The sequence below is a fragment of the Carlito syrichta genome, unplaced genomic scaffold (assembly GCF_000164805.1).
Source record: "Carlito syrichta isolate Samal-C Ts95f unplaced genomic scaffold, Tarsius_syrichta-2.0.1 Scaffold301545, whole genome shotgun sequence".
In the NCBI taxonomy this organism is placed as follows: Eukaryota; Metazoa; Chordata; class Mammalia; order Primates; family Tarsiidae; genus Carlito; species Carlito syrichta.
Genome location: NW_007245641.1, coordinates 35,047 through 42,873, shown reverse-complemented (window position 1 = coordinate 42,873; position 7,827 = coordinate 35,047).

The window sequence follows — 7,827 nt, the reverse complement described above, 5'->3', positions numbered from 1 at the left end:
AGTTTGACCGGGAGCAGCGCAGAGCCTCGTGCAAAGCGCCACGAGGCGGTGGGAATCCGGGCGTCGTGACGGATCTTCCGGGAAAGCCTTGGGCGCTTGGCAGACCCGCAGGCCGGGCGGGCGCGCCGCGGCTGCTCGGAGGCCTTCGGTCGAGTGGAGGGAAGTGTGGCCCGGGCTGGGGGGAGGAGGAAGCCCCTCTCCTCCCGGACCAGATCCCATCTGGCATGTGGTTCCCAGCCGCGGGGATCCCGTTTTGAGCGGGACCGTAAGGGGCTGGAGCAATAGCTGGAGAAGGGGCGAAGGCGGGGAAGAGCTGATCTGGGCCACCCCGGGAGCTTCAAAGCCGGATCGTACCCGTCCCAGGGGAGCGTGGGACGGGCACGTGGTCTACCGTGATTCGTAGTAAACTACAAAGAGGGTTAGATTAGAGACAGTCGGGAAAATGCAGTGGAAGGCCAGGCATCGCGGTTCCCGCCTGTGATCGCAGCGCCTCGGGAGGATGAGGCCGCGGGAGAATCAGCGGAGCCCGGGAGCTCCAGGCCAGCCTGGGCAACACAGTGAGACCTCGTCGCTACAAAAGATGAACAGGTTAGCCGGGCCTGCTGACTTACGCCTGTAGTCCCAGCTACTCGGTAGGCTGAAGAGGAAGGTTCACCTGAGCCCAAGAGGCCGGGGTGAGCCAAGGTCGTGCCACTCCGGCCTGGGCAGCAGAGAGAGACCCTGACTCAAAGAAAAGGATGTGGGAAGAAAGTAAAGAACTAGCAGTTCCCGTTGCATCATCACATCATGTCAATGCCTCACTCGTGTCCACAGAGTACAGCATGGCTCAGAACACAAGTCACCTACTTCTTTTGGCTCTGTTAAAGAAAAGTAATTCTGACACTGGTTAAGACGATAAGGCAGGCCGGGCGCAGCCACTCACACCTGTAATCCCAGCACTTTGAGAGGCTGAGGTGAGAGGATTGCCTGAGCTCAGAGGCTCGAGGCCAACCTGAGCAGCATGGCGAGACCTCATCTCTACAATAAATCAAAAAATTAGCCAGGTCTGGTGGCGCATGCCTGTGGTTCCAGCTACCTGGGAGGCTGAGGCAGAAAGATCATCTGAGCTCAGATCAGTAGCATGAATATGCTACTGCACTCCAGCCTGGGTAACAGAGTGAGACTCCTACTCAAAAAAATAATAATAATAAAACCATCAAGGAAGACTGTGGTGATAGAACTGTGGCGGTAGGGGAGAGGGATGGAGCTCAGCTCTAAAGACAGCAAAGGCAGCTGGGGATTTATAGCCAATGAGCAGAACAAGAGGGTCAATGTCTAGAAAATTACTGAGAAGAGGCATCAAGCCGGGCTCAGTGGCTCAGCCTGTAATCCCATGCTTTGGGAGGCTGAGGTGAGTGGATTTGCCTGAGCCTGCGGGTTCAAGACCCTCCTGGGCCACTTGGCAAGACCTCGTCTCTACAGTCAATCAAAAAATCAACTGGGCATGGTGGCGAGTACCTGTAGTTCTAGTACTTGGAAGGCTGAGGCTGAAGGATCGTCGGAGCCCAGCAGGTCAAGAGTGGGGGGATTTTTGCTACACTGACCTAGCCAGATTGCTGTTAGAGGCAGACCAAGGACTTAACCATCAAAGGTGAAGGATGAGGAACTTGCTCAGATATCAACATGGCCCTGCGTGGTGGGTGAGTGAGTCTCACTAAATTGACTTAGCAGAATTCTTGCTCAACTGACTTAGGCAGACCTGAGACTAGAGGGTTTGGGGAGCCTAACAGGCAAGTTTTGTCAAGGAGAGAGTTTTTGTCAGCTTCACACCCAAGGTATATAGTATGTTTCATTACTGGGAAAAAACTGGCTGGGTTGGATTGCATACAAAAACTATCTATACTGTATATTATAGGTGAACTTTGGCATTTTCTTTCTTTTATTTTTTTTAAAATTTATTGTAGAGAAGGGGTCTCACCAAGTTCCCTGGGCTGATCTCGAACCCATGGGATCAGTCAATCCACTCGCCTCGGCCTCCCAAAGTGCTGGGATTACAGGCTGAGCCACGGAGCCGGAGCTGGCTGGCATTTTCAAAAGTGGTTTTTACTGTATTTTTATGCAAATATGATACCACTCCTTTGTAATTATCAGGGAATGTGATGGAGAAAGTGTCATTGATCTTGATCTTGAAAAATTAAATAAGCGGGATGCAGTGGCTCACATCTATAATCCCAGAACCTTGGAAGGCCAAGGCAAGAGGATTACCTGAGTTTAAGAGTTCGAGACCAGCCTGAGCAACATGGCAAGACCTCATCTGGGATTACCTCAGCCTGTAATCCCAGCACTTGGGGAGGCTGAGGCGAGTGGATTGACTGATCCCATGAGTTCGAGACCAGCCTGAGCAACTTGGCGAGACCCCTTCTCTACAAGTAAATCAAAACTAAATCTCTACAGTAAATCAAAAACTCAGCTGGCTCATGCCTGTGGTTCCAGTTTCTTGGAAGGCTGAGGCAGAAGGATCACCTGAGCCCAGCAGGTCGAGGCTGCGGTGGCCGTGAGCATGCCACTGCCCTCCAGCCTGAGTGACAAGAGTGAGATGCAACTCAAAAAAAAAAAAAAAAGAAGGCTGAGGCAGAAGGATCACTTAAGCCCAGCAGGTCGAGGCTGCGGTGGCTGTGAGCATACCACTGCCCTCCAGCCTGGGCGATAAGAGTGAGATGCAACTCAAAAATAAGAAAATAAATAAAATAGTCAAGGATAACTACCTTGTCCTCTCCAGTTTTTCTCTTTGGAGACCTCAGCCCTCCAAGTAGCTGAAATGCAGCCTCAGCCCTCCAGGTAACTGAAACTATAGACACACGCCACCACGCTCGGCTAGTTTGTGATTTATTGTAGAGACGAGGTCTCACCAAGTTGCCCAGGCTGATCTCTAACCCCGGGACTCAGGCCATCCTCTCGCCTCAGCCTCCCAAAGTGCTGGGATTACAGGCTGAGCCACTGTGCCTGGCCATCCTTGGCTATTTTAAAGACTGTTTGGGGGAAAGGATTATACTCCTGTGCCACTCCAGAAGGCAAAAGTAGGTTTCCCCTCTTCCATGACAGAGATTTCTGTTTGGATTAGAGGGGACTTTCCTGGCATCCTCTGATGCCAAGCTGGAATGCTGTGAAATCAACCCTCAGCCACCCAATAAGAATTAACTGCTTCTTTCTCAGGCTCTCATAGCTCATTCTTCAGACCTTGAGTGTCACCTGGTTGTAGCCACACGATGCTCTGCCTCTGTAACTATGTGACAGTCTCACCCTGGTGCCAGAGGTTCTGATCCTCTGCCTGAAGCTTCTAGCGTTGAACTTCATATGTAGATGCCCAATAAATACTAGCAGGAGCTAATTGATTTAGTAACTAGAGTCAACAGACAGGAAAGTGGGCAATAGCAGAGAGATAGCAAGTCACCCTCTTCAGGAATTTTAGAAGATTCCCACATGGGAGGGGACAGTTCCCTCCAACCTGGTTGTTTTATGATGTTAGGAAATGCTGTGCTCTCCACTCTTGCCTTTTCCCGTCTTTTTTATTCATGTAGCAAAAAAAAAAAAAAAATTTTTTTTTTTAGTCAGGGTCTCACCCTGTCACCCAGACTGGAGTACAGTGACATAATCATAGCTCATGGCAGCCTCCACCTCCTGGGCTCAGGCAATCCTCCTGCCTCAACCTCCTGAGTAGCTGGGTCTGCAGGCGTGCACCACCACACCTGGCCAATACTTTTTTGATTTTTTTGTCGGGTCAAGTTCTGGCTATGTTGCCCAGGCTGGTCTTGAACTCCTGAGCTCAAGTGATCCTCTTGTCTTGGCCTCCCAAAGTGCTGGCATTACAGGTGTGAGCCACCACACCCGGGCTTAGCAAATGTATTTAGTGAGACTCTAGTACATGCCTGTGCATTGGTCCCTGCCTTCAAAGAGGACAAACTAGTAGGGAGTGGCACGTGTAGACAAGCAAATACAATACATACAGTCTGGCAGGCACTGGCATGGTGTTTAGATAGATGGAGTTCAAATCCTAGCTCTCCCACTTGTGGTTGCATTTGACTTGTTTTTGTTGTCTTTTTATTTTATTTATTTAAATGAGTTGGAATCTCACTCTGTCACTCAGGCTGAAGTGCAGTGGCATGTTCACAGCCACCACACCTCAACTTGCTGGGCTCAGGTGATTCTTTCACCTCAGCCTTCCAAGTAGCTAAACTCCAGATGTGTGCCACCATACCCAGCTAGTTTTTTGATTTACTGTAGAGATGAGGTCTCGCCAAGTTGTACAGGCTGGTGTTGAACCCATGGGCTCAGGCAGTTCTCTTGCCTCTGCCTCCCAAAGTGCTGGAATTACAAGCTTGAGCCTCCACGCCTGACTTGTCATATTATTTTTGAGCTGGGGTTCTCTGTCGCCCAGGCTGGAATGCGGTGGCATGATCACAACGATCACGGCTCATCACGGCCTCTACCTCCTAGGCTCAGGCAATCCTCCTACCTCAGCCTCCAGGTAGTTGGGACTACAGGTGCCGACCACCATAGCTGGCTAATTATTTTTGGTAGAGACAGTATTTTGCTAGGTTGCCTTGGCTGGTCTGCAACTCTTGGGCTCAAGCAGTGCTCCCATCTCGGCCTCACAAAGTGCTGGGATTACAGGCCTGAGCCACCACACCCAGCAGCGTTTGACTTTGAATAACTCACCATCTTTCATTTCCCCAGTTGTAAGACTGTGTAAGATAACGTCTTTCTCTCGGGGTTGGATGAAGCCAAAATGAGTCGTCCTGGGCAGTGTCGGCACTGTGTTGCCAGCATATTTCACAGGCTTTGTAAGTGGTTTCTCTCTAGTTCAGTGATGGATTAGGAAGAGTCCTTTGTGCAAGGAAGGGCTGGTGCCATGAAAGGTTGCTGAGAGGTGATGATTCCTGCTCTGGACAGAAGACGCATTCTTTCATTCCACAGGTATCATCGGCAGTGCCTCCTCTGAATGGCAAGCCAAGGGGACGTGCTAGAGACGCAGAGAAGGATCCTGACTGGCTAAGGAAGGAGGCAGCATTTAGATGATTATTTCATTGCTGTTGTGATGAGTGCTTGCAAGAAAGAGCCCCGTATCCCTGGCGGGCGTGTAATCCGGGGACCTGACCTCCTCTAGGAAGCAGAGGCTTCGGGGGTGGGAAAGTGATGTTTGGGCAGAATCTTGAAGGGTCAGTGGTAGTAAGCAGACGTAAGGGCCACGGGGAATGTTCCAGGCAGAAGGAGTGGCAACTTGGGGCCACCTCAGGAGACTCTGGTTACCAGAGGCCAGCAGGGTGCGGGGGCAGGGGCTGTGTTTTTTGTGTGTTTTTTGAGTTGATGTCTCACTCTCACCCAGGCTGGAGTGCAGTGGCACAGTCACAGCTCACCTCAGCCTCCTAGTTAGCGCACACCACCATGCCTGGCTTTTTTTTTTTTTTTGGTAAAGATGAGGTCTCGAACTCTTGGGCTCAAGCAATCCTCCTGCCTCGGCCTCCCAGTGTGCTGGGATTACAGGCATGAGCCACAGCGCCAAGCCGTGAGGTGTTTTTGGTTTTTGTTTTGAACCTTAATGGATATAAGAAAGCGCAGAAAATGTCATAGTAAGAGACTGACATAATGAGAAATTTAGAAAGATCATTCTGGTTTCTGGCATGAAAAGTGGCTTGGTGATTGGACCTCTGCTCACGGTAAAAAATACATTTTACTTTGGGGCCTAGCACACACAATATTCTCAAAACAATATGTGCCCTTGAAACAGTACACGTTGCACTCCCGTCTTCTGATTTTTTTTTTTGTTCTGTTTTATTTGCATTTTATAAAAATCATGGTCCTGACCCACTAATGAGGGTTACAGTCCACAGTGCGTAAGACACGGAACTAGATGTTCCTTTAAGATCACTTCCAGATCTGATAATGTGTTCTGAAATACTGTTCCTCTAGAGCTTGGCCTTCTCTGAACTGGGTCTAAAAAGGTGAGTCGTTCATCTGACAAACAGGGGCCGAGTGCAGGGCACTGCAGACCAAAGATGTCCACAGTGCCAGAAAAGCCTGCAGAGGAGCACAGTGATGCTGGAGCTGGGGACGGCCGAACTCAGGATGGACTGAGTAGAGACGGCCGAACTCAGGATGGACTGAGTAGAGGCCAGATGCAGGGTGAGGATCGGTACCTCTGTTTCTTGTTCTCTGAAATGGGATGAAAATCACTGCTGCTGACCAGGCGCGGTGGCTCCAGCCTGTAATCCCAGCACTATGGTAGGCCAAGGTGAGAGAACTGCCTGAGCTCAGGGGTTCGAGGCCAGCCTGGGCAACTTGGCAAGACCTCTTCTCTACAGTAAATCAAAAAATTAGCTGGGTGTGGTGGCACACACCTATCATTCCAGCTACTTGAAAGACTGAGTTGAAAGGATTGCCCGAGCCCAGCAGGTCGAGGCTGCGGTGGCCATGAGCCTGCCACCGCACCCCAGCCTGGGCAACAGAGTGAGTCTCTGACTCAAAAAAAAAAAATAAAAAAGAAATAGTTGCTACTTCAAAAGGTTGTTGTGAACCAGGCACGGTGGTTCACACTTATAATCCCAGCACTTTTGGAGGCAGAGGTGAGGACTGCCTGAGCCCGGGGATTCAAGACCAGCCTCTGCAACATGGCGAGACCTTGTCTCTACAGTAAATCAAAAAATTAGCCAGATGTGGTGGTGTGCGCCTGTAGTTCCAGCTACTTGGAAGGCTGAGGTGGAAGAATCACCTGAGCCCAACAGGTCCATGCTACCGTGGCCGTGAGCATGCCACTGCACTCCAGCCTGGGCAAGAGAGAGACTCTGACTCATAAAGGGGGGGAACTTGATATGCATCTCAATTAAGTGGTTGGGAGTGAACAAAAGGCCTTTAATGTTTTATGTTAGATACTTGTCTTGCTTAAATGTATGAAAATACTTTTGGTGGCTGGGCCTGGTGGCTCAGGCCTGTAATCCCAGCACTTTGGGAAGGCAAGAGGATTGCTTGAGCTCAGGAATTCCAGACCAGCCTGTGCAACATAGTGAGACTTCATCTCTACAGAGGATACAAAATTAACTGGGGGTGGTGGTGTGTGCCTGTAGTCTCAGTTACTTGAGAGACTGAGGCAGAAGGATCACCTCAGCCCAGGAGGCTGAGGCTGTAGTGAGCCTGGATCATGTCAGTGCACTCCAGTCTAGGGGACTGAGTGAAACCCTGACTCAGAAGTAATGATAATATAATAAAATAAAATACCATTGATGACCACCTTCACTTGGTGTATGCATACTTACATCTCGCCTCCGCTAGTGTATGCACATGGGGTCATGCTCTTATCCTCCTCAGTGTAGACTCCTCCCCGTATGTGCATCCCACTCCGTTTTCACGGTGCGCCTTGTGCGCAGGTCACTTGACATCAACCAGGGGATTTTTTTAGTCACTGTTTTACAAGAAAAAAAAAAGGGGGTCCGTGTCATTCACATTTTCCACATCCACTCTTCTCACTCAGCTGTGTCATGGAAATCACCTCTCATCTGGCACATACCTCTCCTGCATTATTGGGACTTTTTCCCCCAGCTTTATACTGTAACAAATTTTAGATACAAAGTTGAAGTAATTGTACAGTGAACACCCACATAGCCTCACCTAGATTTATTTATTTATTTTTTTATTTTTTTGAGTTGGAGTCTCACTCTGTCGCCCAGACCAGAGTGAGTGGCCACTCCCAGCCACCGCAGCCTCGACCCACTGGGCTCCGGCAATCCTTCCGCCTCAGCCTTCCGAGTAGCCGGAATTACCACGCCCGGCTGATTTTATGATTTATTGTAGAGATGA